At 40.7% G+C, this 27,945-nt stretch overlaps 1 pseudogene; it reads right to left on the bottom strand.

Annotated features, from left to right (window-relative positions):
* Nucleotides 1-51: 51 nt before the first annotated feature.
* On the bottom strand, nt 52-27,916 carry LOC148006619 (ubiquitin-ribosomal protein eL40 fusion protein pseudogene; annotated as a pseudogene).
* Nucleotides 27,917-27,945: the final 29 nt, after the last annotated feature.

Here is a 27,945-nt window from a genome sequence, read left to right as displayed (position 1 = left end):
GCTCTCAGCCACTGACCAATCAGCGACTCTGAGAAAGTATGCCAGAGGTCACTACAACTGGTTCTCATTAGGTTTCCTAAGACTGCTGTAGTTTGGTGGAGCAGCCAGCCTGGGAAGGTGAGACTGTTGGCCGGATCTGGTCTGGGCTGTCCCAACTACTCTTGAGCTACCCACGACTCTCCAGTATGGGTAATGACGCTGCAGGAGGTGACCTCCTGGGCTGGAGGGACACTCGTTGCACCAGCAGCTGTAGGCTGTAAGGGACTGTGCGCTCTAGGTGGGCAGAGCGAGGGAGGGTAATGAGATTCCACACTGGAGTTTTCTCCCTACCCTGGCATCCCAGGTACCCCTCTCGCAAGAGGCCAGGCCTTCTGATAAAGATTCAAAGAAGCTTTGTCTCTATCGGGGGACTGCTCCGCCCCACCCTCATTTCCTGCTGAGAAGCATGCCTTTGTGAAAGGCTGACTCCCAAGTTCTATCCACAATCACTGGCTATCCTTTGGGAGGACACTGCCACCCTCTGAAATGTCCTCCCCAGCTGTTTGCCTTCACTAGGGCAAACCACCCCAGTGCACACTGTGAATCCCACTTTGTGTGACACCATTCAATTGGAGCCTGGAGTGAAGCTGCCTGGCGCCAGGGCGGGACAACTGAGTGTTTTCTCCCAAAGTGAAGGAACTGCTGTAGCAAGAGCCATAGAGTCCATAACCCCAGCTGCCCTGTAGGGCTGGAAACCTCACAACCTGGAAAGCAGCTGCACCTGTGTTGGGGAACCCCCTCCACCATAAACATCCCCTCTACTCTAAGCCTTGGGAGCCGGATGAGATTTTATTACCATTTTATTATCAGGAGTGTGAAATTTCCCACATACAGCCAGTTTTCTCTCAGCTAGGCCCACCCACCACGGGCTCCTTAGAAGCAAAGGTAGTTTTTAAAAAAGCCTTAGACATACTTTAAAGGACTCCCAAAACCAGCTTTCTCGTTGTGATTTTCCCAGTCATGTAATTCTTAATTATTTATATATTATTTAATATATTTCTTTAATATTTGGCTCCAAGGGGCCAAATACTAAAATCCTTGAAGATACCAGACTGACAGACTCTGAATCAACACAACAGAAAAGGCCCAGAGCAGTTTGTTCCTGCAAGCTGGAGATTGCTAGGTTTCCTCCCTTAGAAAACAAACTGAAGCTTGCACTTTTTTTTCCCTCATTTTCCCCCCTGTGACCAAGTATTTACATTTTGCTGAGGACAAAATGGTGTCTCAGAGGCAGGAGGTGATTTGACTTGTCCAAATTACTTACTCTTATTTACTCTTAGTTATTTATTTAACCTTATTTACTCTTCCACCCACCATACATTCTGCCTCTGGCTCAACATTTCTCCTCTGGCTCAGCATCCCTCCATTCAGCATAACAATAGCTCTAACATTGACTGGAGGTCTAGCCTACAAATTAGTGGCAAACCAAAATCAAAGATGGAATCCCCACAGCTTGATTTTCTAGTGTTCTCTTTCTTGTATAAATGCCCATCCTCCCATGCACTCCTACTCTCCAACAACCCACCCCTGCCAACCTGAGAAGGGTAGGCTAGCTTGTGAATTCTGACCTACAGAATGGGGCCATAGTGATCAGAATTCACTTCAATGGCCTTTCTGTCTTGCCATTCAACACCATATCTCCACTGGTTCTGAGGAAGTGTATACTGCCTTAGGAGGGCAACACACAGTAAAGAACTCTAGAGAGCCTCTGGTCACCAGCCAGCAAGAACCAAACTCTGCCAAGAGACCTGAAAATGAGCTTCTGGAGTCTTGAGATAGCACCACAACCATGGTTGACTTTCGTTGCAGCCATGTGATAGACCCTTGAAGCAAGGGCCTCATTTAAGCCATAACACATTCTTAATTCATAATGACCCTGAGAATTACTAAATATGTGTTGTCTTAAGGCATTTCATTTGAGAGGAGTTGTTGGACATCAATAGATATCCAAATCAGGAGAACACTGAGCTAAGGAATCTAAACTTGAAGAGTGTTTGGTTTTGTTTGTTTGTTCATTTGTTTGTTTGTTTGTTTCTTAAGTGATTACTATCACGTGACTGGTGTATGTCAAAGCTTATTTTTAAACCCAGTTTTGTCTTGTCTCTAGACTTCTACCTTCAACTGCAAATTGTACTGACTCAATGGCATTTTTACTTTGCAACGTAACTTAGGTTAGATTCCCCTCTGGCTATGCTACCAGCTGTCAAATGCCACCTCCTACATTTCATGATGCAGAATAACTCAAACACTAGTCCCGTTCCCTGTGGTGGGTAAATTTTTCCACCAGTCTACAAATGACCCTTTGTATCCCTCAAGGCATGAAGTAATAGTCTTCAGAATGCTTTCCTGGACAATAACTTGATTTAGAAGCCTCTTGCTCAGCACATACCCCACGTTTACTTACCAAGGTGGAATGTATTCCCATATCTCTCTTATGATCCAATTAGACACCTTCAGTATGTTTTGGAAGAAGAAATGTTGTCTTATTCTGAGCCTGTCAAATGCCTAGAAATTCGAGGAGTATTTGTTGAGTGAGTAAAGCCAAGCAAGCTGTCCTGGGACTAGGACCCAGTTTTGCTGGCCCAGAACAGCGGTCTTTCTCACTGTCCACCCCACCGTTTCTACTAATGGGAACTAATTTGTAATCCTCTTTACCAGGCTGCTTAGCAACCCACCCACTACTGAACTCCAGTTTTCATCAGTCTCTCATTCATTTGGCAATATTCCTGCAAGTTTACCCAGGTGGGTAAGCTATGAGGGCTTTCAATACCTGGTCCTCGACCTTACCAGCCCATGATCACAATTAGGTTTGGAAACTGAAGCATAAGTACAAGGCTCTAACATACCATGTAGTCACCAGCAAAACAGGCAAACTGACTTTGAAAGTAAAGATAGTACTGGATTTGATTCCTACATAATCTGAGGATCAAGAAGTGAATCCGGCAGAGTTGGCTGAAGTGAATGGTCTTGTGTCGCTGAATTACAGCTGTGCTTAACAGACATTCTTTGGAGTTTCTACATTTATTTTTAAATGACTCCATGGCACCAAAAGAGAGGCTTCTCCTTTAATATGTCACTTTGTGTCTTGGGGAAAAGGCAATTTCTGTCATAGCTGTTCCACTAATCAGAGGGAAGAGCTGCTTCTCTGGTACCTATAGCTCCGTTTGCAAGGATAGAATTTCTGTGAGCTGCCCAGCTGGCTGAAGAGGCAGAGGCCCCTTTCAAGCTCAGATTATAAGGGACTACAGAAGTGTTTAGTCGTCCTCTTGGATTGGGTCCTTACGGTGACTGACACCATTTGAGAACTGAGATTATTTTATCTCCCTCAAGATAGGGACTGAACCAGACACCATGCTTCCCAATAGATCTCACTTGACTCTCCACACATTCCTGTTATGAATACTGTGACCTCAAGAATGATGATACTTCCTGTTATTTTGCTTAGGAAAATGAAAGCACATCTGTTCCTCTGTGTACAGATAGATGCAAGTTCTCAAGAGCACATTCCATGCATAGGTGGGGGAGCATGCTCAATGGTTAGTCAGACGAGCATGCTCCACAGTGAGTCAGATGAGCATGCGCCAAGGATAGGCCAGAGGTATATGCTCCATGGACTGTCAGACAAGCATGCCCCATGCAAAGTCAGAGGACCACACTCTCTGTGTAGACCAGCTCTTGTAGTACTCAGGGACTCTTTGCATAACTTTGCTATCCAACTATATTCCAAGGTTGGTGTGATGGCCTGTGTAAAAATAGAATAGGGCAAATTGGCACGTCTTCTCAGACTGAGGCTCACATGGAATTATTTTGTGCCTAAGAAATACCATGCGCAAGATAGTATTTGATGTAAGATGTACGGTGTATAACGACTGTGAGTCTTGCAGTCTTGTCATCTGTGTTACTGAGCATGTAGGTTTCCTATAATTTTAAATACAGAGATGGTATGGGGGGCATTCAGATTCTTTCCCAACAGCCTTCCTCTTCTTTTCTTTGTACTCAAAAGCTTCATACTGTTCAGATTCTAAGTGCAGCAAAGCTAGGAATGGTGGCCCCCATTCTGACAGACAACTAAAATTGGTCTGGCAGTCATGATTACAGTTGCTTCCTCTTCCATTGCAGAACACATCCCTTGGATTTCTGAAACTGTGTGTTAGGGCTTTTTCTATGCACCCCTAGGACAGCATTGAGTTGTTAATTAGGTGCAGCTGAAGGGGCTGGAGACTGCTCAGCAGTTAAAAGAATTTGCTGCTCTCATGGAGCCCCTGAGTTTGGTACTGAGCACCTACTTCATGCAACTCAGGACTGTCTCATACTCTAGGGAATGTGGAAGCCAGAGACAAGCAGAAACACATACCTACACGTAGTTAAAAATCATAATAAAAGTAAGCCCTAAAGGCATTAAAAAAAACAGAATGGAACAAGACGCTTTAATAAGACTTACTGAAAAGGACCTATGCATTATTTATTTCTGGAAGTTTGGGGGCTGCAGGTAGTTGGCCATGAATAACAAAGGCAATAAAATACAAACCCATGGATAAAGGGTGATGCCTGAATGCCTTTTCTCATTCCTACAAGTGTCTCCTGTGTCTTCTACTATCCCCTTTCTATTGGCCTTTCTCCTAATCCCTAACTATACCCCAGTCAAGCCATTAATGTTTTTCTCTACTTCCTACTGCATTGATTTTCTTCCTCTGCATTTTTAGAGTCTCTGCTGAGAAGGAATTTAAACTAGCCAGCTGCATTCCTTTACAATACAGGGAAATGGACTGTTCCATTTCCACCAATAGATGGCTCAGATTGAGACCAGCTATGAAATCATATGACAAAATTCTCTATGCAATTTCCAGCCTTTTACCTTTAGACCTCTTTGGTATTTCTTGCCCTTCTGGAGTCTCTTTCTAGAAATTCTCTGCCCGTCTCTCCTCTCTGGTCATCTCCTTACATTCTTCCTGCTCTAAAAGCATGTCATTACTGAGGCCTGATTCTCTTTCTGCTACATGCCATCCTGGACTGTCCGGACTCTTCTAATGGCCCCTGCTCACAGCTAGAGTCTCAGACCCAGCCCTGAGCCTTTGGCTTTTAAACTTATATCCAGCCTTTTGCTGAGTTTCCCCTGAGACTCCACATCAAGAACTAGAAGAATTTCTAATTTCCACGTTTCTTCTAAAGGCATGTATTGTTACCATTAGCCTGCTGCAGGTCCCCATTGTATCTCACCTGCTCCCTATGGGAGAAAAAATCGTAGCTTAACTTATTCGTTGTTTATTCCCAATTTCCCATGCCAAGACCTTTTATACAAGGAGAATTACTGCTTGCTTAGCTTTTCTTACAGCCAAAGGTGGCCATTGGAGATGGTATGTACCTGACTTGCAGAAATCTACTGAGGCTGTTGGTCTCTGGAAGGGCCTTTATGATGGATGATAAAGGAACTGTTGGCTTATATCCCACTCTTGTATCATTAAACACAATTGCAAGGTCCTGTGCTCAACCAATCATCTTCTTATGGCAGAATGGCCTCTAGGAGAGCAAAGCATGACAAACCCAAACTGCAGAGAGCAGAGTACCTGAATCAGTCACTGCCCTCCTGTCACCACCCCTTCACTGTGAGAGAAAACACACCACTGCTGGCGTAAGATTTTCTTACATGTAGGCATTCCTATGCCTTATTAATACACTCTACACTTAACCCTGCACTGTCCATAAAATTTAAACAAATCTATGGTATATCTCTGTCTGACATGCTTGGGTGGAGCTTCCCCACCTTCCTGGAAAGCTAATGCTGTTCTGTATCTCCTCTGATATATCTTGTTCTTTCCAGCCTTACATCCTCAGAATACTGAAGTATTTCTCTCAAGTACCCCATCTCCAAAAACAGCTGGATCCCGGTATACCTCAGCGGATGCTGCTCCTTGTCATTCCTACCTGCAGATGTTCCAAAGAACCTGCTCTTTCTGCATGCCTAATACTTGGGCATATGTTTCTCAGCCTTTCATCTAAACTCTCCAGTACTCTAGTTAGGTCTGTCATTTCCAAAGGCTCCAGGGTTTGAACTGTAGTTTCATGTCATGGTATATCTTTGACCCACTCTGTCTGTCTCTGTCTCTGTGTTCTCTTATCTACCTTATGTAGTCACTGAAGAATGCTTGTTTCTCTGATCACAGGACAAGAGATAGCTTTACAAATGTATTCCTGGCTGGCTTTGCATAGTCATTGGAACGTGGTCAGCAATGCATAGTATCTCTTTATCTTATTTTTCACAGCACAGACCTGCTACACAGGGATGTTCAGTAAACCCTTGCTGACATGAATAGGAAAAAATACTACTAGAATGGCTTTCCTAACTCCCACACTTTCTCCTGTATAATCCACTCCCTGATTCTTTACATTCTTGCTACATTCTTGATTGTTACTAGGAATACATGAGACTTGAGTTAAAAAAACAAAGAAAAACAAGAAGCAAACCCACACACAAATTATACTTAAGCATATTCTATCAGTCTCTATGTCCTCCACACAGAAGTCTTCCCCTCCCCACACTCTGTTTCTCTTAGGTTCTACTTTTCATTTCCTTTAAGACTTTCCAAGCTGCTCTAACACAGTGTTCTGTAAATAAATGCTGGTGTACTTCTGATGATGCAGAAAGAGCTCATGGCTGCCCAAATATAACATCAGTGTGAGCTGTCTCCACTGGGTAGTGAAAGCAGCCATGTTTCCAGTTGTCTTTGGCTTTCTTTGTGCTGTTTACCTAGATATGCTGTGATTTTCCCCAAATCAAATCACCTGTTCTTATTACATGTGACATGCTGGCCACCAGCACTTCCTCTAGAACTTGGTACTTGAGCCAGAACGATGTTCCTGAAGTCAATGATAGCAATAGCAAGCCTTAACTGAGCCATCTATAACGTACAGGGCTCGGCCTGGGCACTCTTTCCACTGTTTTGTTTATCCGGTAATCGTGCCTCATTTTCAGATACAGAAATGGAGTGTAGAGGGATTACCTGCCTTAACCAAGAACCCACTCAGCAAGAGTGAAAACCAAACTTCAAGCCCACGCTATCTGACCTCTGACTTCCCTCAAAACATGGGCAACAGCTGAACCTCTAATTCTGCCAGCCAGTTCTTCTGTTCCAGATTTTCATGAAGCTAGAATTATGTGTGCTCAACTGGACATACCTCATAAAATTAGAGGTCTTTAAATATCTGAATTCTTTAGACTGAAAAAATATGACACCATGCCCTTTAAAAGCTTGCAGGCTAGATTTGTTGATGATGTTCTCATAATTCATTAAAAATTTATTACACAATAGACATTGCAATGGATTCGCAATCTTCGTCACATCGTATGAGATAAGAAAATTGAGATTTTGAAATTTTAAGTGGCTTACTCGTGCTCCAACAGATAACAGTAGCTAAATGAAAGTCTGAATGGCCCGAAAAGCAACCTCATCCATAAATATAGCTATGCTTCATTAATCCAGCAGCAGGAACAGGGGTTGTAAGCCATCCAGAATTACTGCAAAGTTCTCAGAATTCTTCCGAGAACGAGCATCACACATTATACCACAACATAAAATACTAAATGAAGAGTGGGTTCCACTGAGATGGTATCATTTACTGGTAACAGAATGTCATGTCACACACTGCATGTCTCTTCCTACTGAAATACTATTGTCAAGATTATCCTGGATAGTAGTGAGTTCTCACTTTCTCAGTGATGGAAAAGGGGGCTATATTCTAAGGCTGCTTTTCTTCTTTGTTTTGGTCATTTTTTTGGCTACTTTTAACTGTCATTTTTACCCAATCTAGAATCACCTGGGAAGAGAGTCTTACTTAGGAATTGTTTCGATCATGTTGGAGTATAGACACGTTTTGGTGGTTGTGGTGGTGGTGGTGGTAGATATCTTGAATTTTTTTTTTTTTAATCTCAGCACCCAATGACTATCTTACTCTTGGTACCAATTTTTGTTCTAGTCTTATTTGTCTTACTGTCATTACATATCCTAGCAAGATCAACTTAGGGAACAAGGGATTATGGTGGCTTGAATGAGAATGGCTGCCAAAGGTTCATATGTTTGAATACTTAGTAAGAAGTCCTAGCTCACTATGGGCAGCACCATTCCCTAGGTTGGGCCCTGAACTATATATACAAGTGAAAAAAGCTACTAAGTAACTATCCGTGCAAATATGCTCTCTTTACTCTTGACTATGAATATTCGTCAGCCATCTGCCTCAAATTCCTGCAATTCCTATGATTTTCCTGAAATAATGGACTGTTACCTGAAATTGTAAGTCAAATAAACTCTGTGTTTGTCACTATTCTATTGCTATGAGGAGATACCATGACTAAAGCAACTCTTGTAAAAGAAAACATTTAATTGGGGGCTTGCTTACTGTTTTAGAAAATCAGTACAAGTTATCATTGCCAGAAGCAAATAAGAAGGTGCTGGGGCAGTAACTGAGGGCTGTACATCCTAATATATCCCAGAATGATACACTGGACTTTGAAACCTTTAAACCCACTCCTTCAATAACATGCCTCCTCTAATAAGGCCATACCTATTCACAAAGGCCACACCTCCTAATCCTTCTCAAATTATTCAACTCCCTGATGACTCAGTATTCAAACATATAAGCCTATTGGGGTTCATATACAAAAGAATGTAAATGACTAAACTAAATACTACACCAAGGACTGTGGAGAACCAACCCACTCATTGGACATTCTGTGCATGTGATGGCTTGTACTGGGTAGGGTTTTTTCTAAAAGGAAGAAACACACAATGTAAAGCTATAAAATTATAGCTAATTATAGCCACAAACTGTGGCGTTCCTCTTTGTGAAACATTAACAGACTTTAAAAATTCGGTTTTTACAAAAATCACGAGCAACAGAATACTGAGGCAGCCACATGCCCCTCCCTCTATAAGAGGTCTGAAATGGCACTGTTGTTTTTTCCTGATCATTGAGAAGAAACAATCAGACAATTTCAGTTGGGCTCTATTGAAAAGCCCTCACTGGGATCTAGAGGTGAGGTGGTCTATTCAGATATTTTGATGTTCAGAAGCCTACCTCCAAGAAGAAAACCGGACCAACCAACTTAGCCTCAACACAACCCTTTTCTTCTGGTCAACTTTAAATAGTGGGAGGGAAAAATAAAACAATAAAAGCCTAAAGCATAATAAGGTTATGAGGTAAAGAGCTACTCTATTGATAAAAAACTCCACAAAGGTCCGCTGAGGTTATCCAAAGCTAGAACTGAAGCATATATATTCACTGAATCCCAGACAGTTATATAACACAAGTGTCATGTATTTTACACACTGCAGGGCCCCTAAGAATTGCACCCCAAGCACCATCAACTGTGTCCTGTGTATTGAGGACTTACACATTCTGTTTAAGTAGTTTCTGACTACATGTGTTCTCTACTGTGTGGTGATATTTTGGTACTATCCCTCTAGGACCTTGCCCATCCTACAGCCTTGCCTTCTCTTGGGCATGCTTGAGGTTTTAGGCACAGTCAAAACAATAGGCCATTTCTTTCCATTCCCCCTCTGTACTGTTAAGTCAGCAGTCAGCAGAAGATAAAGCAACTTGGATTGGACTAAAGTTACCTTTGCTGAATTATAATTAATTTTGTTAGGCTTTCCGTTTTAAATTTTCATCGCATTTTTATGTGTATGTATGTGTATACATGTATGGGTACGGAGGTCAGAGGCCAACTTGAGGGTGGTAGCTCCTTCTACCATATGTGATCCAGGTATTGAATTCAAGTCATCAAGCTTTGTGGCAAAAGCCTTTTGCTGAGCCTTCATGCTGGTCCTCAATTTTTATAATAGTTCTTCATGAGGAAAATGGACTTGACAAACAGATCTTATATTCAAGACTATTATTACTGTTGGCGAACTTTCCCATATTGATGTAAAAGGGTAAAAAAAACCCTCCTAAACATTAATGATTGAACAAGGTGAGCATTCAACTAAATGGGTGTCTCCTCAGCTAGGCTTTGAGAAATTAGAAATCTACAGAAATAGCCAACCCCAGGAGTTTAATGTAGGCCTTGTTCTGTCTGAGAACAGAATTTCGACTAGATGTTGACCCTTCACATCATTGTGTTGAACATTGAGCATCCTATTTCCCCAGTCCATCCCTCTCCTGTATTCTGCTGAAATCTGTGGCACTGCTCTGTGTAAGGTGATGCCATTATGGAGCAAGGCGAGTCCGGGATAAGGCATACCCTATCATTGGATGAGAAGGAAGGGTAGGTGGGGAAAAGTCTAGGAAGGAGGGAGGAGAAAGAGAGCTGAGGAAAATCAAGATGGAGACAACAGAGCAGGATGATCCAGGTCCAGGTGGATAGTTTTCCAAAGCATTGTTTAAATTTGGCTTATGAGAAAGGAACAGATTTGTAGAGATAACAGTACTTGTTTGGTTCACATGGTATAAAAGAAACCAGTATGTTTACTTCCCTTTGACTCACTCTTTTTGTGAGCTACATCTTAAAAGGACAAAGTTTTGCATTTTGCCATATATTCATAACTGTATATTCATCCAAATTACTGGCAGTATTTCATTATTTTTGCCTAAGAAGATGTTATCTGATTCCTGGCAGCTGTAGTGACTGGTGTTTGCAGGATGCTGGGATTCGGACTGCAGGCCTCATGATCGCACAGCAAGTTCTTTCAACCTGGGAAGTATCTGTCTAATCACCAGAGTTATAGTTTATAAGAAGGCGAATATAGATTTAAACATGGACACTAAGGGAGGAGAAACACACATGAAAGAATGACAGGCATGAGAGAAGGGGAGGCAGATGTGGGGAGTTGAGCTGTGTAAAGCAAAGACAGAGTGAGCTGGGGCCAAGAACAGATAATTAGAAAAACTTTTAATTAATTAATTAATTGATTGATTAACTAATTAACTCATTAATGTATTCTGTGTCCATATGTCTATATATGTTAGTGTGTATATATGGAGACCAGAGGACAAATGAGTGGGGAGGTCGTCCTCCTACACCATGGATTGTAGTGATAGAATTTGGATCCTCATAGGTGATGACAAATTTATTTACCCCTTTTAAAAGTGACAATTTTTATTTGTGTGTGTGTGTGTGTGTATGACAGGATTTGTATGTGTGAATGTTGTAGAAATGGTTTAATCCTCACACAGGGTTTCTCCCCTGCCTCTGACCACTTAGTTCCTAGATAAAAGACACCCACAAGCTTTATATTTACATTAATCAGCAAAGGAGCTGGGCAGATATGGATCCTCTTGCTGTTATGTCTGTTTCACAGCCAATAATCCCACTATAAAATTAAATTTCCTATGTGTGGGCTTCTCTTAACTCCAATTAGCCAACCTACCTGACCCATGGAGGCTTCCTCCTCCCTTCACATTCTATTCCCCTCATGGTTCTTCTCTGATGCCAGAAGTCCTGGAATGCTAAACCCTGTCTCTGTGTCTTCGGCCCAGCTGTTGACTTTTGGCATCTTTATTCACTTATCAGAAATAATTTGGGGAAAAGATCACATCTCATCACTTGGGTCTACTTGTGGACTCTTGTCTCTGGGACAATCAGGCCTTGGGGGTCTGCAGTTAGCATTACAATGCAAAGCAACAGACCAAACCTCAAAACAAGGAGGTCAGGGGCATCTGGTAGGAGTCAGGTTTTAGTGTAGGTCCCAGGTATTGAACTGATTACATCTGGCTTGGCGACGCAAGAACCTTTACCCATTGAGCTATCCAATTGGCTCATATCATATCCAAGAAATCATTAACAAATCCACTGTCAAAATATTTACCTATTTTCTTTTTCTAGACTTCAGTAGTTTTGGTCTTATGTTTAAGTCCATTTTAAAATCTATTATGAATTAATATTTATATATAGTGTAAGCTAATGGTCCATCTTCTTTTGCATGTGATATCCCAGTTTCACTAACTCTCTTCATTTAAAAGACTGTCCCATTGATTTCTTACAGAGAAGCCCCTTTAAAAACAGATGTCCCTGGATTGCACTATACCTTAAGGTCCTCAGTTGTAAGTAACTGCCTAAGTAGGAAACTGGTGGCTAAGGTAAGGGAGAAAGGTACTGAGAAGAGAGATAAGTGTGGGCCCAAACCCAGCTTCTCTCTCCTTGTCTAAGAGTGACCCCAGGTTGCTTTCTCTACATTTGTGGCACATTATGTGTTATGTCATACAACTAAAATGGGCACAACAGTGAACTCATTGTACATTTGTTTTAGTTAACAAATATTTCTTGTAACTATTAAGTGAGGGTAAGGTAGCACTTTGTATCTGTATATGACCACAGCAATGAGACTGAATAAAGTCACTCAAAGCAGTTGCACTTACTTGTTTTGGTTATTGGTTTGTTTGAGATAGGATCTAACTACATAGCTATCTAGCCTCTGTTGGCTTGAACTCAGAATGCTCTTGCCTTAGCTTCTTCCTGTGTTCTGGGATTACAGGTATGATTTACTGTACCTGGCTTGTTCTTCTTATGTCTCCTCCCCACAACACCGCCATTACCACTCCTAGGTAGCCCAAACCAGCCATAACTGTTCAGCCTCAGTCTTCTGAATGTTGAAATTATGGGGGCGTGGGGGGGAAGGCAAGCTTCAGTTTCTTTAATTAATACTGCATATCTTTAGGAGTTACAAATGCCATTAGCTGTATTTGGGAGCATTTTGTCAGGGTGTGATAAATGAGCTCTTTCTTATTTATTGTATAAGTAATTTTCTTAGTAAATATGTGAAATGCCAATTGTGGAAAACCTGATTGTTCCTAATGAAGATAGTTCCTTTGAAAAATATTAAAATTAAGAATCAAATGTGGTAGTCTATGCCAAGACCCAATCTGAGTCAGTGGGATAACTTTGAGTTCTAGGCCCTCCTTGGCTATAGAAACCCTATGTCAGAAAATCTAAAAAATAAGCAAAATTAAGTAAAGCTTACCAATGCCCACGTAAGCAGACAAAAGGAAGTTTTGATGGGGTGTGAGAGGCTTCTTAACATGTACATTGAAGTCCAGAATGAGCTGCTACTGCTGTGCCCATCAAAAAGGACACATGCTTTAGTAATCCTGTAAGTCAAGAAGCCTATTGTAAACATTCTAAATCCATGCTGCTCTATCATTCCCCTTCCATTGAAGGGAAGCCAGCTGGCTGACTGTTCTGGTATGTTGAATGGAACAGGGCATAGTTATATTTTATAGTCACTGATTGGCTGACATTTAATATTTTTGCCTTAATATTTCTTTACAGTTTTAGCTTACAGAACCTTTCAGTGGTTGAGGCACTTTGGGCAACTTTCATAGAGTCATATGAAAACAAGAAGTAAGAACTGTGTGGTACCATGAAAGACAGTCTGGTTCTTGGTTGAACTAAGGCTAGAAATCCCGGTGACACTGAAGAGACAGTAGGCATTTCAGCTGACTCCTGGGAAACTAGGCAGATCACAAGCCCACAGCCCTCCATAGATTCATGGACATCAGTCACAGAAAGGTAATGCCTCAAGTTCCTCCATAGGTAGAGGACATGGCCTGTGGTCTCATAGACTCAAAACATTTCTCCATTTTAATGAGGTACCAAAGGCCTGGAGGCTTAGCCAATAACCTTTCCTTCCTAGATATTTCACCCTTCAAAAGGTACTTAATCGCAAGTCCACCCTAAGAAGTGGAGTATGGTTTTAATCATTCACTTTTCACCATGCCGATAAATATCGTAAAACCATGGACTGCCTCATTTTATTGGGATTCACCATGGTGAGCCACAGAGAAGGCTTTAGACTACAGAGCCAGCATCTAATCTCCTGCAGAAGGCCTCCCTGCTCTCCCAACCACAGCAACCACCACAACCAAGCCAAACCAGGCACCCCCTCACCAAGCAAAGCCTCTCCTCAAAGGACCAGCTAGAGACCCCCTTCTTTCCCCTTCAGCCTGGGACTAGATCCAGTTCCATGGGCCCCAACTCTATTCTCAACTCTTCTGTGGCATTCAGGGGCACCTGGATGCCTAAGAGCATAAGAACCAGAAAGCCCCTGCCTTGTTGCAGGCCCAAGGAACCTTCCCAATCCCTCAGGCAGCTCCAGTGGTCCTGTGCCTCAGACTGCATTTCATCATCCCCAGAGCAGTGTACCTTGACTTCCCATACAACCACTGGTCGATGGGGTAAGTGCAGTCATCTCCCACATCCCGCCTATTGCAGCCTTGCCCTGTGGCAGAGTGGACATGGGACCCACACAAAACTACACTGAGGAATTTTACACTAGTTTAAATCAGTCTCATCTGTTCAAAACTCTTTACTTTTAAACCTTGAGGAGACTCTATTCAGAACTTAAATTTAAAACTTAAATAAGAAAAAGACTGCTAAAGACAGGATTAAACAATGGAACCCTCTTTGCTTGACATATTTACATTCAGTTCTCTTTACTCTGGTCACATCACTACCTAATATTCACATATGGCCCCACATGGGGATTTTCTGATCACTACTCAGTCACATTTCTTGTTAATAGGTGAAGAGATCTGAGGCTCACTGCTCTTGAATATACTCTGTATAATAGCTAAGGTGGCAGTCCTTTGACTAAGATCTGAGCTGAGGTCTTTCATTAGTAAATCCTTTCCATTGTGTCTCTCTGTAGCGGTTGGATGTTGCCTTTAAGTAACTTTATGTTTTGTATAGTTTTCAAAGGGATTCTAAGTCTGTTCCAATATGATTTTTGCTCTGCACTGGCAGGATAGAATCCTGTGATAAATCACTAAAGTGTTTTGAGGACATTCCCCAAATGATGGGCATAATGTGTTGTAGATTTATGAGTTCATGTCTAATTTACTTTTAAGCTTAAGTTTTTGACATCATCATTGATAGTTCCTCTTTTAATGCTGCAGAATATAGAGAAGTTGTGGGCTGATTTATTTTGTGCATTGTATTTTAGACACTGTTTCTCACTGATGCTCACCTGAGATGAGCAAACACCATACAATTAGCTTTGGAAACCCAATCACCTCAAACAAGGTGATTTTTACCTACAAGTCTAGCTTTATAATTGATGACTTGTCAATACAGAACCATTGCTTCCTAATGAGTCAGCATAGTAAAGAGGACACATTGTAATTGCAAAAGTTGCTTGGAACAGGAAGAAAAACCTCATTTTTTGAACTATGCCTCATCATGTTATTTGTATCCTAATCCATTGCCCTCTTCCCTTTAGACAAAGTCTTATTTAAATAAACAGACAAGTCTTGTGGAGTGGGGAACCTCTCTATAGATAAGACCACAGAGACATCGATAAACTATTTCTTTTCTGGTGATCATTATGGATTAGCAGAAATTTATGCTTTTATACCATGACACCTTATAGAGTATAATCCTATAAATGATTTGTAGTAATTTTCCACATACTACATGGTTTTTTTTACTATCAATGAGGTTCTAATGCTGGAGTTTTTCCCTATACTACTTTTAGGAGAGAATTTGTGATATATATGTTCAGAGTTTGAGTCTGAATTTTCAAAATTTTTTCTATTAAAATGTTTTATTTTATTTTAATAATATGCATGTGTATGTAGTAGCTGCTTGGTGGTGATGGTGGGTATGCACACATGTGAATGAAGGTGCTGGCATCCAGAGAGTGTGTCTGAGCTTTTGGAGCTGAGTCAGGTGGTTGTGAGCTGCTGGATGTTTTTGCTTTGGCCAAACTCTGATCCTCTGCAAGAGTATTATATTCTCTTCTCTACTGAAGCATCTCTTCAGTCCTGGAAAAAACTTTTTTGTTCATTTTCCTTGTTTGTTTTTTGTTTTTGTTTTTTTTTTTCTTGGAAACAGGTTCTCACTATGTGTTAGTTTTCTGTCTAAGCTCCACTCCCACAGTTACTTGGTAATGAAAGAACAAAAGGAAGAACCCCAAATTGGGACTCTCGCTCCAGTCTCAGGATGGCGGCATGCCCCAGGAAGCTCGAGAAGCCATTCATGGTGTAATAACAAGAGGCATCTTTTATTAACGAGATCTCGGGCCGACACCGAGGTCTCGGGCCAACATGCCACGCATCTCACGCAGGAGACAGAGGGCCGAAGAACCACGAACCTCTAAAGGTGGAGGTTTATATAGGGAAAGCCATGGAATTTCGCGAGGTTACACAGGATTGGCTAATTCAAATGGTGTAGTTACTTTTGGCACGGAGTTACGTCAGCAAAGCATACGTGCAACCTAGCTGCTCAGCAATGTGGGTAGGGATGATCCATCACACTCAGCAGGGGGATGACTCACCTCTAGGGAGTGAAGGAAGGGGAGGGGGTGGCTCCAAATGATTATGACTAACTTTTTGAAATTTAACTCTTCAGTAACAGCCAGTTATGCCTGGCACTATAAAAGGGGATGCTTGTCCCCTCCTCATTCTCTTACTCTCTTCCTTTCTTGCTTCTTGTTCTCGCCCTGCTTCCCCTCTTCCCCTTTGTCCCTTCTCTCCCCATTCTCCTTCCCCCGTCCCTCCTCATGCTCATGGCCTGTCTTTACTCCTCTCCTCTTCTACTCTTCTCTCATTAAACATTTCCACATGGAACCTTGTTGTCCCATTGTGGTTTGTCTGGACGCGAAATGAGATTTCTACCCCAACATTATGTAGTCCTGGCTGGACTGAAACACTCTTTGCTACCCAATCACATGTACAGTTAATGGCAATTTAATATATTTTCATGATAATATTTGAGTATGTGAAACAAGATTCTTGTTGGTTTCAGTGAAATATGAACGTGTACATATGAATATGCTCTCCATGTTTATGTCAGCTCAATCTAGGCTATAGTCATCATAAAGGAGGGAACCTCGATTGAGAAAATGCTTCCCCATAAGATCAGGTTGTAATCAAGCTTATAGGGTGTTATTTCAGTGATTTATACAGGAGGGTCCAGGCTCTTGTGGGTGTGGCCACCCCTGGCCTGTTGGTCCTGGGCTGTATAAGAAAGCAAGCTGAGGAAGCCAGTAAGCAGCACCACTGGTTGACCACTGTACCAGTTCCTGTTTCTAGGTTGCTACCATGTTTGGGTTCCTATTCCAAGTTCCTTCAGTGATGGATTACCAAGTGGAAGTGTAAGGCAAATACACTCTTTTCTCTGCAACTTGCTTCAGTGTTTCATCACAGTGATAATAACCCTAACTAGGGCAATGAGTATCAATGCAAGTGTGGAGAAATGTATCACTTGCCTTGTATTTGGTCTTTTAGTAGAAGTTGTCGGGGGTTTAATTTCTGGAAAACTTGATTTGTTTACTTCTAGTGTTTTCTTATTTCTTTTTTTTTAAATTAATTTATTTATCTTATGTATGTGAGTATACTGTCACTCTCTTCAGACACACCAGAAGAGGGCATCAGATCTCATTACAGAGCTGATCTGAGCTACCATGTGGTTGCTGGGAATTGAACTCAGGACCTCTGAAAGAGCAGTCAGGGCTCTTACCCACTGAGACTTCTCTCCAGCCTCAGTTCTTATTGGTAATATAGAGATCAGTATATTTGGAAGATTCAACTCCAGTTCTAATTCCTTTCGTGTGGTGTTTGTTAAAATTATGGCTGCTCTTCAGCCACTCCTCTGGAGTTGACAGATTATTCTCAGAGAGGAAAGAATCCCATTGGGGAGAAGTAGCAGGTATTTGTAAATTTTGTTCTCTTCAGATATTTATTTCACTAATTTCCACTACTTAGTAAGTGACTTTGCCTTGGAACAATTTTTTATAGAAAACACAGTTTTCTATAAAACTGTGAGCAGTTTCTTGTGGGGCTTTCTTGGTTTTGCGTTTTTCCTTAATTATTGACACCAAACCCACAGCCTCTAAAATGACAGGCCAGTGCTGCACCCCTGATGCATACCCATATCTGTCTCAGTGTCAGACTTGATACCCTCCTTGTTACACCATCAATAATGATTTTCTCACTGGCTTTTCACACCAGAAATTTTAGTGAGCATACCGTGCTCTTAAATGAATAATCAAATGAATTGTTATTATTTTTTATTTCTCATTTATTTTTCTTTTATTTGTTCATTTTTTATAAGAACTGAGAGTAGGGTTCTGTAGTTGAGGCTGGTCCTGAGTTCATTATATAGATAGGGCTGGCCTTGAACTTCTCATTCTCCTCATTGTACCTCCCAGACACTGCAATTAAAGGTGTAATACACCATACCTGGCTTTAAGTTTGAAGATATATTCTATTATTTGTAGAGAAATGGCAAGAGGACACTGTTCCTAGCTTGCCAGCTTGCAGGCAATCTAGGGTCTTTGTCATTCTAAGCAAACTGAGACAAAGGAAGCAGACTTTCTCAAGCAGAGAATCCTGGTGCTCTGCCAAGTAAGCTGCAAACCTGAGGAAGAGACCTTCCTGTTGCTTTTCCCATGAGAAAGTAACTTTGTTTATAGTTTAATAGACATCTTGATGGGAAGCATGGTGGTGAGCAGAAGCAGAGAGAGCAGACTGGATAAACAACATTCTTTACCTCTCAAAGCTTTCTTCCTGGGACATGCTTCTTCCAGCAAGGGCATACCTCTTAATCCCTTCCAAACAGCACCACCAGCTAGGTGTCTAAATATCAGATTCTGTGAGGACATTCTCATGCATATGACTACATGTTGTTACATTTAATGACTGCCACATACACATTTGCAGAATGTTCAAATCATTTGCTGTTAAAAGTACGTGTATAGATTCAGAGTTTCTTTGAACCAGTCATTATGCAATAGGAATTTCTTTGGCTCTTAAGGGATGAAGACTAGCAAATAAGCCTCTTAAGGAGAATTTGTGAGATACATCTGGCAATTCTGTGCTTGATATGGAACACACCATGGAACACCCTGGTACCAGCCTAGAGCAAATTTAAGAGCAAAGTCCACAGAATTAGTAATTTATTCTCAGGGCCTTTTACATAGGCCCCTAAAACATTTAAATTGTCTTTCTCACTCTAGAGACTTAGCTGAAAACGTCCGTGTGTTTTTAGCCATTTTCATGAATATAATATGTTGTTAATACAAATGTCAGAAAGAGAAACCAAATCAAAAGGCATTTCAAAAACTAGGAATCATGTGTGTGGAAAAAATATGTTTTAAGATTAAAGATTCTTACAAATCTTACCAAAGCTAGTTTGACTTTGATACTGAAGGCTTCATATAATAGTCTTTGATATAATCTTAGAGAATTACAGAAAGCAATGTAAATATTGCATTAATTTATGAAAGTTAATGCAGTGGTGGCCTAACTTGTACCTGGAAAATTTAACTTTGTGCCTCTTTTGATCCAACAATGACTTATCTAGTTAGTCCCTAGGCTGGAAGCTTGAGACATGCCAGGATCTGGTAATCTTGGTGTTGTATAGTAGAGTTAAATGTTGCATTAAGAATGCCAGTGTTTTCTGTCCTCAGACCTTGTCTTCCCTTCTCTGCTCTCATGGCTCTGCTCTTGTCTGCCTGCTTCTACCCAGTCTCCAGGCCCTCACCGCCCCCCAATCCTTCTTACCCCTGATCTCTTGCATGTAATCATTTCTCAAGAGCACATCTTGGCATGGGTCTGCAGTAAGTAATACTCCCTAAATATATTTTGTTTCAACCTCATGTATTAAATTTGTTATCACACTAACAAGTCCCTTATGTAGATCTTTTAATGAAGTTCTTGGGGGTGCATTTTGCTTAGTAGATGTATTATGCTATGTGTGTTTTCTTGAGTTGTTTGTATGACACAGTTTAAGAGTCATTTTAGGTCAGATGATGAAGGAAATATTTTAATAGATTGTTTAACTAATTAATGGTAACGAGTAAGTTACAGTTGGATTTATTGATGTTTTATGCAAAGAGGATATTAAGTGTTATTCAGGAGCACATAGATTCCCCATTGACCCCTCTTACAAGTAGAAAGTTGGAAAGTGTTTAAATATGAGACTAAAAGTGTAGGGAGGATGTTCTCTGGACAGACTGCACTGATAAAGCAACCTGAAAATAACACATTTTGATAAGGTTTACTTGGGATTATACATTTGTCTTTTGTTAATTGCACATTTGAGTTTTCAAATTTCCCATTTCCCTTGATAAAATATCAATGAAGAGTACGTTATGGTATAAAACTCACTTATTTTTTTTCTCTCCATACAGAATCTCTGCCTACCATGAGGAGGTGTTGTTGGAGGACGAAATCTGAAAATCATGGCTGGGAAAAAGGCTGTGTTTTAATGAATAAAGATATTTACATATCCAGATAATTTTTGTTCACTTTAGTTTACAATATGGCTTCAGGTAGAATATATTTTCACTGCTCAAATATTCTAACCTTTAAAGTTAATTTTACTCTCAAAAATTTTGTTCAGAGGCAGTAGATATTCTTGCACAAAACAATTTAATATATTTTTGTTTATCTCAGCATTGCTAGTAATACTGAGAATTGGGAAAAACATATAAGTATCTAGTACAAAGTGTTATTAGTTAATCATCTGTATATAGCAAAACATTTTCTTTTTATGTTTCTAATTTTTGAAAAATACAAAGAATATAAAAAAATTTACTAATCAGTAAAAGTAAGTTGTTTGCAGTTTGGACAAAGTATACCAGTAGTTGTCACCTATAGCTTCACTTTAAAGGCAAACTAATCTTTACTATATTAATCTTGCCAATCCATGAACTTGGGAGATCTTTCCATCTTCTGAGATCTTCTTCAATGTCTTTCTTCAGAAGCTTGAAGTTCTTATCATACAGGTCTTTCTCTTGCTTGGTTAAAGTCACACTGAGGTATTTTATATTATTTGGGACTATTATGAAGGGTGTCATTTCCCTAATTTCTTTCTCTGCTTGTTTCTCTTTTGTGTAGAGGAAGGCCACTGATTTGTTTGAGTTAATTTTATACCCAGCCACTTTGCTGAAGGTGTTTATAAGGTTTAGTAGTTCTCTGGTGGAGCATTTGGGATCACTTAAGTATACAATCATATTGTCTGCAAATCATGATATTTTGACTTCTTCCTTTCCAATCTGTATTCCTTTGATCTCCTTTTGTTGTCTGATTGCTCTGGCTAGAACTTCAAGAACTATACTGAATAAGTAGGGAGAGAGTGGGCAGCCTTGTCCTCGATTTTAGTGGGATTGCTTCAAGTTGCTCTCCATTTAGTTTAATACTAGCTACTGGTTTGCTGTATATGGCTTTTACTATCTTTAGGTATGGGTCTTGAATACCTGTTCTTTCCAGGAACTTTATCACGAAGGGGTTTTGTCAAAGTCTTTCTCAGCCTCTAATGAAATGATCATGTGGTTTTTATCTCTCAGTTTGTTTATACAGTGGATTACGTCGATGGTTTTCTGTGTGTTAAACCATCCCTGAATCGCTGTAATGAAGCCTACTTTATCATGATGGATGATTGTTTTGATATGCTCCTGGATTCGGGTTTGCAAGAATTTTATTGAGTATTTTTTGTTGATATTCAAAAGGGAAATTGGTCTGAAGTTCTCATTTTTTGTTGGGTCATTGTATGGTTTTGTTATAAGTGTAATTGTGGCTTCAGAAAAGGAATTCTGTAGTACTCCACCTGTTTCAATTTCATGGAATAGTTTGGATAGTATTGGTATGAGGTCTTCTATGAAGGTCTGATAGAATTCTGCACTGAACCAATCTGGACCTGGGCTCTTTTTTGTTGGGAGACTTTTAATGACTGCTTCAGATTCAATGCAATCCCCAACAAAATTCCAAGAGAATTCTTCATAGAGTTAGACAGAACAATTTGCAAACTCGTCCGGAATAACAAAAAAGCCCAGGGTAGCTAAAACTATCCTCAACAATAAAAAGACTTCCAGGGAAATCATTATCCCTGAACTCAAGCAGTATTAGAGAGCAATAGTGATAAAAACTGTATGGCATTGGTACAGAGACAGACAGATAGACCAGTGGAATAGAATTGAAGACCCAGAAATGAATCCACACACCTATGGTCACTTGATTTTTGACAAAGGAGCCAAAACCACCCAATGGAAAAAAAGATAGCATTTTCAGGAAATGGAAATATCATCCTGAGTGAGGTAAGCCAATCACAGAATAACACACATGGTATGTACTCATTGATAACTGGATATTTACCCAAATGTTCGAATTACCCTAGATGCACAGAATACATGAATCCCAAGAAGTATGACCAAAATATGAATGCTTCACTCCTTCTTAAAAGGGGAACAAGATAACCCTTGGGAGGGAATAGGGAGGCAAAGTTTAGAATAGAGACTGAACGAACACCCATTCAGGGCCTGCCCCACATGTGGACCATACATATACAGCCACCAAACTAGATAAGATGGATGAGGCAAAGAAGTGCAGGCCGACAGGAAACGGATGTAGATCTCTGCTGAGAGACACACCCAGAATACAGCAAATACATAGGTGAATGCCGGGAGCAAACCACTGAACTGAGAATGGGACCCCCATCGAAGGAATCTTAGAAAAGACTTAAAAAGCTTGAAGGGGCTTGAGATCCCATATGAACAACAATGCCAACCACCAGAACTTCCAGGGACTAAGTCAGTACCCAAAGAGTATACATGGACTGACCCTGTGCTCCAACAGCATAGGTAGCAATGAATAGTCTAGTAAGAGCACCAGTGGAAGGGGAAGCCCTTGGTCCTGCTAAGGCTGAATCCCCAGTGAATGTGATTGTTGGGGGGAGGGTAGTAATTGGGGAGGATGGGGAGGGGAACACCTATATAAAAGGTGAGTGGAAGGGGTTAGGGGGATTTTCTCCTGGAAACTGGGAAAGGGAAAAACAATTGAAATGTAAATAAGAAATACTCAAGTTAATAAAGATGGAGAAAAAGAAGCAAACTAATCAAAACAGTGTAAAAAACATGAAATTGTATTTGTAAGTGTGTTGGGATTTTAAAGTTATTTTTGTGGCAGGGAGCTGTACATGCTGTTTATTGGAATGTCTTTTCTTGGTTGTAGGATGAGCACCTGGCTGTCTTGTTCCAGAAGCTGGAGGAACCGTTTCTTCTGTTAAGCAGGAGGATGGAACACTGCAATATTTAGAGGAATTGCTATCTATATTAATGGTTAGAGATGTTGAGTGCTTTTTACTGGTTTTGTGCCCAATTTTATCATGAACTTTTGAAGATTAAGAAAAAATTGTTTTAATCTTCAATTACTTATAGTCTGACTTATTTGCTTTTCTGTTGCTATAATGAAATACGATGACCAAGCCAGTTTATGGAAGAGGTTATTTTGGTTGGGCTTCCATGAGACCATCATGGCAGGGCGCTGAGAGATCACATGTTAAACTCCAAATATGAAGCAGAGAGAGTGAACAGGAATTGGGGCTAGTCAATATATAGTAGCCTCAGAGCTAGTCCCTAGCAAGGTATAGCCTGTAAAGTCACCACCAGGGTTCAGACATTTGAGCCTATGGGAGATAGTCTCATTCAAACCACCACATTTCCCTCCCAGGCTCCAAAGGCCATTGTTAAAATACTAAGTATATTTAATCCTACTTCAGAAGTCCCCATGGTCTCCCACAGTCTCGATAAAACCCTGTGAATTTGAAAACTGAATTCATTTCAACATACAATGGAAAAGATATATATTACTATTTCCTAAAAGGAGGAATGGGGGCATAGTCAGAAAACGCTGGACCAAGCAAGACTGATAAGGCAACATGTAAACATCAAGTCCCCTGGGTCAGACTTCCCACCTCTGGGTCATGGCCCATTTACAGCGGCTCCCTAAGTCCATCTGTAAACATATATTTACATTATGATTCATGACGGTAGCAAATTTACTGTTGTGAAGTAGCAACAAAGATAATTTTATGGTTGGGGTTCATCACAACACAAGGAATTGTATTGAAGTGTCACAGCATTAGGAAGGTTGAGAACCAGGGCTCTAGCTTAATATCTGATATCAGAGGCTTAGATGGCGCCATCCCTCCATCTTTCTGCCTGTAAAATATATCTCTTCCAGGCTGGTTCTATCCCATGTAAGCAACTCTCCCTGGCAGAAATCACAGGTTTGGCGCTTCCAACATGTTGGAGTCTGAAGAAGTATCCCAGGCTTCACTTCATCTCTCAGGGTCTTCATGCAGGAACTCAGGATTAGGGTTGGCCCTGAGGTCCTTTGACATGCATGCTTGTGATTTCCTAGAGAAAGATCTGTTTTTTCTTGCTTGAGAAAGAGTACATTCATAGCAGAGAACATTTTTGGATTTGTGAAAGAAGGTCTGGAAAGGGCCACAATTGTCAGTCTAGAAAGGGTATCACCGAGTTAATCCTTTGTATTGGTTGCCTCTTCTACCAACTCTATATACTCTTCCTGGGTCTAGTCTGTGGAATGAATGAGTAGTTTGTCTTGTGGGTTGGTGAAGATATCTGGAAATTTTAATTTTTATATAGTTTTAGCTATGATCTCCCTGTCTAAAGACTTATCTGCTGTGATGATTTGAATAGGAATGACCACCATTCATATGCTTGACTGCTTGTTGTATAAGGAGTGGCACTATTAGGAGGTGGGGCCTTGTCGGAGTATGTGTGGCCATGTTGGAGGAAGTAGGTCACTGGGAAAGTGGGCTGTGAGGTCTTTATATTCAAGCTATGACCAGTGTTGACACAGTCTCCTACTCCTGCCTTCAGATGAAGATGTAGAACGCTCAGCTCCTTCTCCAGCACGATGCCTCCCTGAATGCTGCTGTGCTTCCCGCCATGGCGATAATGGACTAAACTTCTGAGAGTGTAAGCCAGCCCAATGTCCCTTTTCCTTATCAAAGTTGACTCAGTAACAGTGTCTCTCTTCACAGCAGTAAAACTGTAAGACACATATTCACCTACATTTTTTTTTGCCCAGTGAGATTGTTTCATCTGTTTCTGGCCCCAAATTTTTTATTTATTTAATTAATTTTATTTTCCTTTTTTTTTTATACCAAATAATTTCTTTCTGAGTTTTCATTTACCCAATCTAGATTTATTCCTTTCTGATCATTTTAGCACTTGTCTTTCTTTATTGAGTATTACTACCCAAATTTTTCTTAACTTTGAGTCTTCTTGATGGTCATAGTTGTGTACGTTTGCCCTCAATTGACAGCAAATTGCTGTCAATATGTCATTTTTTTAACCCGTGCAGTTGACTGATACATATTTGTCATTTGATATCTCTTCATATAGCACTGTGCTTGATTGTCTGGTTGTCTTCATACTGGTTTAGATGAATTCACCTTGTTTCTCTGGGTCCATGGCTAATTAATTAATTAATTAATTAATTAACATGAGTACACTGTAGCTGTCCTCAAACACATCAGGATAGGGCATCAGATCCCATTACAGATGGTTGTGAGCCACTATGTGGTTGTTGGGAATTGAACTCAGGACCTCTTATCCACTGAGCTATCTCTCCTGCCCAGGTCCATGCCTCTTAGGGTATGTGCAATATTAGCACTCTTTAGTCCTTACTATAGTTCCTTGTTATATAGACATAAGGTAGAGCTACATTTTCATTACTGTATTAATTGTACTATTGTTGTCTCTGTGATGACTGAATCTAACTATTTTATTTATTCGTTGAGTTAAAGTTAAGTACTAATCAATCAAGATATTTGCTTAACGAGTGCAGATCATACTGTATATAATTACAAGTTTTGCTTGTAAAGTGTTACTTCAGATTGGATCCTGGTACAGCTTTTAGAGTTAGCCTATAGAAAATGCAAAAATTTTCTTCAACATACCTTGGCAAATTTAATTTCTAAGAATTTGGTCATATATACTCTGAGAAGATAAGAATGTTAAAAACAGAATCACTGCTTCTTGTATTCACTACTTAAGAAACTCCTCAATTCTCTATAGCACCTTATGTGGGAAAAAACCAAGCAGGAAAAGAGTGCAGTGGTACTATTTTAATTCTTATATTTGGTCTGAAGTTTCTCTTATCTTTGTTTCCTTCTGGTGTTAGTTTTAGGACATTAAGGTCCTTTCAGATTCTTTCACTAGTAGGGAGGGGCTGACTGTACAAAGACCCTTGGCTTTTGTGTTTTGAGCCCTTTAGGTGTTTTGACTGTCCTGTATAGCCTTCAGCCTGTGTATTGATCTTACACAGCCTGCAGTGTAAGCAGTTGAGAGAGCTGGTCTTGCTACCTGTGCCCTGTTCCCTGTTTAGAAGTGGAGGGATGTTGGAAATCAAAGTGTGCATGGGAAGGTTGACTTGGGAGAGAGATGCCTAGATCAGCCCATTGTTATCTGTGAGAAAGCTTTGGAAAGATACCTGCTGTGTTTTCAGTTGCTAATTTTCAGTTGTGAAGGTCTCATCTCAGGCAATCTTGACTTCATGTCCTTTTTTTTCTCTCACACTCAGGGAACCCCAACTATGTTGTGGCATTGGCGCCACCTTGTGTCCCAGCTCAGGGCTGTTGTTCTACCTCTGGTTGCCTAGGTTTTGCTTGGGGCTTGGGCAGGGAGCCTCTCAGTTAGCTCTCTGTACACCCTTTAGATTCATGCTTAATTTCCACCCTGAAGCAGCTTTAGAGTGAAGCCCTAGTTGTTAATAATGAGTGGATGGGGGTGGATTTCCGTATCGGGTTACTTCGGTTCTAAGCCAGACATGGGTTTGTCAATTTGTTACTAAAATTTCCAACCCTAATAGCCCATGTAAAAGACACACAATCTAAATATTTTAATTATAAGTTATATGCCTACATTGGGCATATCTAATACATTACTAACATATTTCCCAATTCTAAGACTCCTTATTATTTCTGGTTGCTCCCAGCCACATGATTCTGGTGCATAGTGGCTTCCTTCTCTCCTCTTCCTTCATTCTTTTTCTCCTTCTACCTGCCACCCCCTCCTGAGCCTCCAGTCCCACCTTTCCTATTCAGTACCCAATCATAGGCTCTAACCTTTTATTTACCTATTAAAGTGGAGAGAAGGTTCACATAGCATCACCTAAGTACATGATGCACTGCTTGTGGGGTCGGGGCAACCCCTCTTGAGGAACCAATATGAACAATAATATACAAGCAGCATCAAGCCAAACCACTACAGTTTACTCGTAAGATCTCAGTCTTTAGTACAAAATCCAATAATGTTAGTTGTTTAAATGTGTTTCTTACTATATTTCTTACACAGCTGTTTTCCAAATGTGGGTTTGTCTGGTGTTCTATACCAGCATAGAGTATTCATAGTTAACAGTGTATTTTCTTGCCACCAATACATGAATTTTTGTTGGATATGCTAAAGAGTCATAATGGTTTTACACAGGAAAGCTAATTGTCAGAATTTTGTTTTGTTTTACAGTCAGGGTTTTCTGTATAGCCCTGGCTGTCCTGGAACTCACCTTGTAGACCAGGCTGCCTTCAGACTTACAGAGATGTGCCTGCCCTCTGTCTCTGAATGCTAGGGTTTAAGTCCTGGGCCCAGCTTGATATTTTTCTTTGTCATTCTCTCTCTCCCTCTCTCTCTCTCTCTCTTTTTTTTTTTTTGCCCCTGTCAATGGATTTTCTTTGGTCACAGGGTCACAGGCCAGGTATGGCCCCAGCCTTATTTGACCTTCTTCTTTGGGGCTCAGGTTGTTGGAGTGGCCGAACTTCTTGTAGCAGTTGACTACACTGTGTGCAGGCATGAGTAGCACTTGTGGCAGATCATCTTGTCACAATTGTAATTCTGGACAAGGTGACAAAGGGATGACTCGATGATGCCACTGTGCAGACACAGCACCAGGTGCAAGGTGGACTCTTTCTGGATGTTGTAGTTGGACAGAGTGTGGCCATCCTCCAAATGTTTGCCAGCAAATATCAGCTCTGCTGGTCGGTGGGATGCCTTCCTTGTCTTGGATCATTATTGATGGTGTCACTGGGCTCAATCTCAAGACTAATGGTCTTGCCCATTAGGGTCTTCATGAAGATCTGCATATTGGTATCTGCTACTTGGCCACCTTGTT

This window comes from Rattus norvegicus, chromosome 2, assembly GCF_021556685.1.
Source record: "Rattus norvegicus strain SHRSP/BbbUtx chromosome 2, alternate assembly SHRSP_T2T, whole genome shotgun sequence".
Lineage (NCBI taxonomy): Eukaryota > Metazoa > Chordata > Mammalia > Rodentia > Muridae > Rattus > Rattus norvegicus.
This window is presented reverse-complemented; position numbering and strand designations above follow the sequence as displayed.